Genomic DNA, 8,772 nt, shown 5'->3' with positions numbered 1-8,772 from the left:
GAGCCTTCAGAGAGGTGATTAGATTAAATAAGGCCTCAGTGTGAGCCCTAATCCAATCTGACTGATGTACTAATACAAAGGGGAAATGTGGACACATAAAGCGATACCAGGCTTGTGCTTCCGCAAAAGAAAGGCTGTATGAAGACACAGTATGAAGATGGCCATCTGCAATCCAAGGAGACAGTAAACCTGCTGAAGCTCTGGTCTTGGGTTTTCGGCCTGCAGAACAGTGAGAATATAAATTTCTATAGTTTAAGCCACCCAGTCTGTGGTATTCTGTTATGGCAGCCCTATCTAACACAAATCCCCACCACAAAAATCTTAGAAAGCTTTCCTATAGGAATTGACAGACTGATTCTAAAATGGAAATGCAAATGGTATAGAATAACCACAACAGTCTTATTAAGTTTATTTTTTTAAGTCACAGGACTTTCATTGCCTGGTTTGAAAATATTTAAGGTAATCAAGATGGTGTAGTACTGGTGTTAGGATACAGATCAATGAAACAGACTGGAGAAAACAGAAATAGACCCACAAATAGATAGACAATTGATCTTCAGCAAAGACACTAAGCCAGTTCATTGGGGAAAGAAAAGCCCTTGCAAGGAATAAAACAACTGGATATGTTTGCTAAAAACAAACACCTCCACCACATACAATAATTCATTCAAAATGGAAAATAGACTTAAACGTAAATACTAAAGCAACAAAACTGGAAGACAACATAGGAGAATATTCTTATGACCTTGGGACAAGGAAAATTTTTCCAGAGAGGACATAAAATGCATTACATATAAAAGAAAAAATAAATAAGTCTTCACCAGAACTAATAACATCTACTCATCAAAAGATAGAATTAAGGAAAAGAAAAAGTAAGTCACAGACTGAGAGAAAGTATTTGCAAAGCATATATCTGACAAACTGTCTCAAAAATATATAAAGGTTACATATAAATCAAACATAAAAAGACTAAGAACTCAATAAAAAGGGAAAATGCTTTTAAAATTACTTCACAAAAGAAGATATATAAATGGCTAATAAGCACATGGAAAGACCCTCAACATTAGTCTTCAAAGAAATTAAAATTAAAACCATAATGAGATGTCACCCCACATCCACTAGAATGGCTAAATTTTAAAAGATTGATAATACTGTCTAAGAGGATTCAGAGCACCTGGAACATTCATATGTTGGTGGATGGTTAATGGTGCAACCCTTTGGAAAAATAATTGCCTGTTTCCTTTATTAAAAAAGTTTTTGCTTTTTCATTTTTTCCCTTGAGGTATAATAGGCATAACATTATATTAGTTTCTAGTGTACAACATAAAGACTTGGTATTTGTGTGTATTGCTAAGTGATCACCACAATAAATCTGGCTAACATCTGTCACCTTGGCTGTAATTTTTTTTCTTATGATGAGAACTTTTAAGGTGTGCTTTCTTAGCCACTTGCAAATAAACAATACAGTGCTATTAACTATGGGCACCATGCAAATATCTTTTGATTCATGTTTTCATTCCCTTAGGCTAAATACTCAGAAACAAAATGGTGTTTTTTATACAGTTTAGCACGCACTTACCCTATGAGCCAACTACTCGACTTCTAGGTATTCATCCAAGAAAAGTGAAACCAAGTGTCCACAAAAAGACTCGAACAAAAAATATTTATAGTAGCTTTTCTTTATAGCCCCAAGCTGCTCAAACCAAAATCACCAACAAACGGATACAAAAACTATGGTAAAACTAACAGGGAATGCTACTCAGAAACTTTTAAACAATGCATTATGAGTATACTCAAGAACATGTATGAGGCTCAAAAATATATTAAGAACAAAAAGTCAGGCACAAAACAGGACAAACTGTATAATCCCATTTGTGTGATGGTTGAGAACTTGCAAAACTAAACAATAGAGAGAAATATTAGAACACTCACCTCTGGGAGAGGGTAGGAAGTTATCTGGAAAGGAGGAATGGATAAAGAAGATGTGGTATGTGTATACAATAGAATATTAAGCAGTCATTGAAAAGAATGAAATAATGTCATAGGCAGCAACACAGATGAACCTAGAGATTATCATACTCATTCAGAGAGAGAAAGACAAATACCAGATGATATCACTTACATGTGGAATTGAAAATATGATACAGATGAACTTATTTACAAAACAGAAGCAGATATAAAGAACAGATTTGTGGTTGGGAAGGGGGAGGGGTGGGGGAGGGAGGGAGTGACAGTTTGAGGTTGGTAGGTGCGAACTATTACATATAGAATGGATGACAACAAGGTCCTACTGCATAGCACAGGGAGCCATATTCAATATTCTGTAATAAACCATGATGGAAAAGAGAAAAAAGATATGAGTTAGAAACAGAAAACATAGGACTAATACATACATTCAAAAGTTAATTATTTGAAAAAAGGACACAATAAAAGAGCCCATTAGTTAACATAATTGTGAGGGAAAAAGCAGGGGTAAAGGGGTGTACCATATACATAAAATAAAAAGGAGGAAATAACCATCAAAACTGCATACTTTTTTAATTATAAGAATCTACTTTGTACAGTTCTTTGCAAATAAATTTGGAATAATAAAGCAGATAATTTTCTAGACAAATACAACTTGTCAAAATCAACCTCAGTGGAGGCAGAAAGTCTAAATGTATAAAATACCACAGAGGAAATAGAAAAAGTATATAAAAAAAGAGCTTTCCCATGAAAATGTACCAGGTCCGGATTGTTTCTCAGGGAAATTCTTTTTCTAAAAGTTATTTTATGAAGTGAATATAACTTCAATCTGAAAAGATTGCATTAACAAAAGGAAACTATAGACAGCAGTCACTTCTAAATATCAATAAAAATATTAAATAATTAGTAAATAGAATCCAACAGCACATTAAAATATTCATGATGACCAAGAAAAGCGGATTCAATATTCTAAAATCCATCAGTATTACTCATCATATTACTAGAGCTAAGAATTATATATGCATACATCTAGATAATACAGGGCTTCCCAAGTGGTGCTACTACTGTCTTCTGAGCGGTAAAGAATCTGCCTGCCAATGTAGGAGACTCAGGCAGGAAACAAGTGTTTGAGCCCTGGGTCAGGAAGATCCCCTGGAGGAGGAAATGGCAACCCACTCCAGGATTCTCACCTGGAAAATTCCATGGACAGAGAAGCCTGGTGGGCTACAGTTCATGGAGGAGCAAAGAGCTGGCCACGACTTGCTTGACTGAGCACATGAGAGAGAAATAACCCAAAAGAACCCATAGAAAATTACTATAAGCACAAAAATTAGTAAAATAGGGTATAGAATCAATCTACAAAAATGAAGTTTTCATATATTCAAATAAGAATCATTTTATATTGGAAAAGAAAACCCCCTTTGTGAAAGCCAAAAAACATTAAATACCATACCATAAACTTAACAAGAAATGTCCAAATCCTCTATGAAGAAAAACTATAAAACCATGCAAAAATACACAAAAATAACCTCGCATAAATAGAAAGACATACTGTATTCTTGGATAGGAAGACTTAATATCAAAGATTTCAGGTCTCCCCAAAAGTGATTGACAAAATTTAATTTAATGTAATTGTGAAATTTAATATAATCCAATAAAATATGACTAAATTTCTTTCTGGAGCTAGGTGAGTTTATTATAAAATTCACTGGAAAGAACAGATAAGCAAAAATAGTCAAGAGGGAAAATCCTGAAAATAATCTTTAAAAAAAAAAACAGTGAGAAAAAAAAGAGAGAAAGAGAAGTAAGAAAGGATAGCCTTGTCAGATTTTAAAACCTATTAGAATCTTTAATTAAAAGTGTGTGGTGGAGTGGGGGGACTTTTCCATTCATTGGAAAGTTCTTGATGCTGGGAAAGATTGAAGGCAGGAGGAGAAGGGGGTGACAGAGGATGAGACGGTTGGATGGCGTCATTGATGAGTGTGCGCAAAGCCCAGGGTATAGTAAAGGACAAGGAAGCCTGGCATCCATGCTGCAGTCCACGGGGCTGCCAAGAGTCAGACACAACTTAGCGACTCAACAACCACAAGGGACAAAGGAGCGAGGCAGGTGAGGCCAATGCGGCGCATCCCATCTGGAAAGTAGGACATGACCTCTTCCACAAACTAACTGCAAGGGAATAAAAAGAGGGCAGGGAAATCCATAAACGGAAGAGAAGAAAAGGAATATCAGCCCCTTGTAATGTGTGAATCGGATTTAGATCCTGATCTAACTGGAAAAATAAAAGACAGTTTGTGGAAATTTGAGCACTAACTGGATAGTTGATCATACTAAAAAGTTTCTAATGTTTTCCTTGTAATAGTGATGTTAAGATTGTTCTCTTTTTTAAGTTCTTTTCTTTTAGAAAGATGTATGCAAATATTTACAGGTGAAATGAAATGATCTGGGGCAATAGTTAATGTTTTAAATACTCTGGCAAGGAGAGTATATATGAAACTAAAGTGGCCATGAGTTTCCTTTGTGACTGGGTGACAGAAACATGAAGATTGCCTGTAGTATCATGCCCAATTTTGTAAACGTTTTTATACCAAAGATTTTTAAATGTAAGAAGCTCATAACATAGGTAATCGTTATTTTCAGTGAAGGTAGGCCATTTGAAAGGAGAGAACAGAGCAGGAAAATTCATTGCGTGCATGTAACTCACCCAAAATACATCTCTCTTGCTGCCTTTTACTGGGGCTGGATTACCTGTGAAACAAACGCTCCACGTAGAGTGTGGCATGCCAACAAAGCTCTCCATCTGCAGAGGCTGCCAAGCCTTGACACAGGACACTGGCAGACCAGGTATCTTTCCCAGGCTAAAACAGCCTTTTCTAAAAGTTGGTCTAAGGCATTCTTCCAATCCGCAGTCAGTTGGTGGGCATCCTGCTGGCATGTCCAGTAACATATCTCAGACACTCAGGTAGCTCAGTCGCCTCTTCTGCAAAGAAGTCTTCTCTGACCTGTCTTGTCTGACACTCTCTCTCCTCTAGATTTTAATAGGTACTTTTTCACCAAAAATTTCCTGTCTGTACTACCTATGTTGCTGCTGTTTCTTCAGGTCTATCAAATCACACACACTCACACACACACACACACACACAGAGTAGTGTCTTGTAAGAATAGGCACCAGTGCTCACTTAGCAAGCAGCACAGAGACTAAAATTGGAACAGTACAGAGAGGATTAACATGACCCATATGCAATGATGACATGCAAATCATGAAGCATTCTCTATTTCAAAAAAATTTTAAAGAATAGGCACCATCTGCCTATCACCTCCTGTGTCAGGCATTACTCAGCCCTTTGCACTCAAACCTCACCAGGACCCTGAGAAAATTATTCCATTTTAAGATGAGGAAAATGGAGACAGAAATTTTAAGTAACTTAAGCAAAGCCACAGAGTTTATAAATGGCAGAGCTGGGATTTAAATCCAGGTCTATCTGCTTACAAAGAATGTTTATTTAACCACTGTGCTGAATTGCCTCCTTTAGCAGCAAGGTGGCTATTCAATCAGTGATTGCCAGGAGATACATGGATCTGGCTGAGAAATTCAAGCATGCCGTCCCCATGTCTCCCCTTTCATATCTTCATTATATCCCAATGCCAGGACATCCTCTCTGCTCCGTGTAATGATAGAGGGGCAGAAGGATACATTCCACTGGGCCTGGAGGAATATAAACACATCTGGAAGGAGGCCACTGCCGAGCAAACCAAACTCCTCCCTGAGTGTGGACAGGAGGGGGTGTCTATAAATAATCATAAGAGTGTGAGAGATTCTTTCCTCTGGGGCTCCCTTTGCAAAAGGTTGATGGTAATTGATGAGACTACAGAGACACGCCAGTCCTTCTTCTCTTAGAACCAGGTGTGGCTATTTACAGAAATGTCATTTTCCCAGCCCTCCCTCCCCATCTCTGCCAGAGGCCTAGAGATCAGCAAATATCAATTTACTGCTGCCCTGGGGCACATAGCAATGAGCCACCTGTATACACCACAGCCTATAAACCATGCTCAGGCTCCTGGTCTGGCTGAGAGCTGCTTCCTCTTTGGAAACTTGGTGAGAAAGACAGAGAGAGGTCACAGATCTCTCCTTCCCAGGAAGAGGGAGGTCAGGCAACCGCACTTGAACCCATATCACAAGCCACCAAATCAAGAAAATCTGGAGTTCCCACCCCGCCCAGCTCATAGCAGAAGAAATAAATGGACTGCTGGACCGGAAGTCAGAAGCGTGGATACAGACCAATCAATGTCTGAGTTCTAGCTCCTACATCTGTAAAATGGAGGCACGTCTTTGATCACATACCAGATACAAAGGTTTTTGGAAAGAATAAATTAAGTGATCCTGTTAAATAATTTGTACTGTGTGAGAGATCATCATTATCACAGTGCAGTCCTTTGAGTCACTGTTGCAAGTGCCTAAGACAGATCTCAGAAAATACCTTAAAACAGTACTACCAGTACTCTCACGGCCTTGCTGGCTAGTGACCAGCCCAAATTGCCATAAAAGACATGCAAACCAAACATATGAATAGAATCTAGAGAATAAACAACAATTTGCCTGTGTATAGACTAGATCTGAGGATTCTTTCATGTGGACTATCGAAGGACATTGTGTGGGATGGGAGGTTGAGTTTTGAAACCATCCAAATGGTAAACTTCATTTTAATAGTATCCCTTTCCATTTTAAAATAGAAAAATATGTCAGAGATAGAAACTCTGTAGGTCTTCCACTGTGCACTACAGCAAATTCAACAATCCCGTCTGCTGCACCAGGAAGCCATGGTATCACCAAGTTCACCAAGGGTGGAATGGTGCCCAAGTCTGACTTATTGGAAGAAGATGCTCATCATGGAGCCCATGACTCCTAGGGGTAGAAGCCTGACCCCAGGATGGAAAATAGAGACTCTTAGGTCAACCAGTAGTCCTTATCACGGGCTTCCCTGGTAGCTCAGCGGTTAAAGCGTCTGCCTGCAATGCAGGGGACCTGGGTTCAATCCCTGGATTGGGAAGATCCCCTGGAGAAGGAAATGGCAACCCACTCCAGTATTCATGCCTGGAGAATCCCATGGACGGAAGAGCCTGCGGGCTACAGTCCACGGGGTCACAAAGAGTCGGACACGACTGTGTGACTTCACTCCACTTCACTTCACTTCAGTCCTGATCACTACAGTCAGGTTACTGAATGCTCTGTCCTTGGTGCTGGGCTAAAGAAGTAAAGCCATTTTAGTTGCTATTCCATCTGTGTTGCTCCTTCCTACTCCCTCCCTCCACACCATCTCAATATCTTAACTTCTCTCCATCACCAAGCCACTGACCAAGTTTAAACATCTTCTTTTTCCTGGACCAGGACAATAACTTCCTAACTGCTCTTATTCATCCGTCAAATATCCATTGAGTACTAGTCATGTGATAGGCACTGTTCTAGACCCTAGGGGAAAGTAATGAACTAAAGAACCAAGACAGCTGGCTCTCAGGGAGCCTTCTTATGAACTCCATCATCTAGTATCACAATTTTATAGCCCATCCTCCTTTAACCAACAGAGAAATCTTTCTGAATCACAGATCTCATCATGGCCCTCCCAGGCTGGCAACCCTTCCCTTGTTCCTGATGCCTAAGGTTGAATTTCAAGCTTCATGGCCCACAAGACCCTTCCAAACTTAGCCCCACCAAACCACGCAGCTTCATCTTCACCTTTTCTCTGCTCCAGCACCTCTTCTATGGTGAAAACAGCTTGCAACAAACAATAGCAAGCACCGTAGGTGTACTTGAACTTTGAGGGCAGAGAGTCAGCAGGTACGCCCAGCCGCCATCCTCCAGCATCCTGAAGAGAAGCATGTTTAGGCTGTAGCAAGACTTTGTATATGTGGGTCATCAGATGGCTCTGCCCCTTGTTGTTCTCTCTTTGTAAGGAGTAAATGTGAAAGTGGCTTTGCCTCAAGAAGAAGAGAAACAATAAGCATTTGGGGTTCAGGTACAGAGAAATTCGGGCTTCCCTGGTAGCTCCACTAGTAAAGAGTCTGCCTGCAATGCAAGAGACCCTGGTTAGATTCCTGGGTCAGAAAGTTCCCCTGGAGAATGGATAGGCTACCCACTTCCAGTATGCTTGGGCTTCCCTGGTGGCTCAGACGGTAAAGAATCCACCTGCAATGTGAGAGACCTGGGTTTGATCCCTGGGTTGGGAAGATCCCCTGGAGGAGGGCATGGCAACCCACTCCAATATTCTTGCCTGGAGAATCCTCATGGATAGAGGAGCCTGGTGGGCTACAGTCCATGGGGTTGCAAAGAGTCAGACACAACTGAGTGACTAAGCACAGCACAGCACACACTGACAGATGAAGGCTGAAGTGCCTGGTGTGTGGAGGACTGCTAGGAGATGCCAGCTGCCTAGCACCTAGAGACCCTGAGAGCCCCCATTCTATAAAAACTGAATTCAGGCACAGCTAACTGATCAAAGAAGGAGGTGAGTTTATTCAGGTCCCGGGGAATTTGCAGCCTCTTCTGGGATTTGAGAATCGTCCATCCTAGCTACCTCTAATGCCAGGGAGCCCAGAGAGAGTCCCTAATATCATTCATTTGTCAGTTCCACCCATCTCCAGCCATACTTCCAGCACAGCATATGGCCCCATCGGAAGCCCCATACACACCAACGTCTTTGCCTCCATGCCTTTACACACGTGCTTTCTGGCACCTATGGCACTCTGTCCCCTGTCAGTCTGGAGAATTCTTCCCACAGATGTCAAAAAGAGCATCTGACAAAAGAGGTGGTT

General features: G+C 40.5%; 1 non-coding gene across 1 annotated transcript; it reads left to right on the top strand.

Annotated features, from left to right (window-relative positions):
- The first annotated feature begins 5,136 nt into the window (after nucleotides 1-5,136).
- LOC112441706 (U6 spliceosomal RNA) lies at nucleotides 5,137-5,245 on the top strand. Its single transcript, XR_003029567.1, has one exon. It is a non-coding gene; the product is annotated as a U6 spliceosomal RNA (small nuclear RNA).
- The last annotated feature ends 3,527 nt before the right edge of the window (nucleotides 5,246-8,772 follow it).

The sequence above is a fragment of the Bos taurus genome, chromosome 15 (assembly GCF_002263795.3).
Source record: "Bos taurus isolate L1 Dominette 01449 registration number 42190680 breed Hereford chromosome 15, ARS-UCD2.0, whole genome shotgun sequence".
Lineage (NCBI taxonomy): Eukaryota > Metazoa > Chordata > Mammalia > Artiodactyla > Bovidae > Bos > Bos taurus.
The sequence above is the reverse complement of the archived record's forward strand: the minus strand, read 5'-3'. Positions and strand labels throughout refer to the sequence as shown.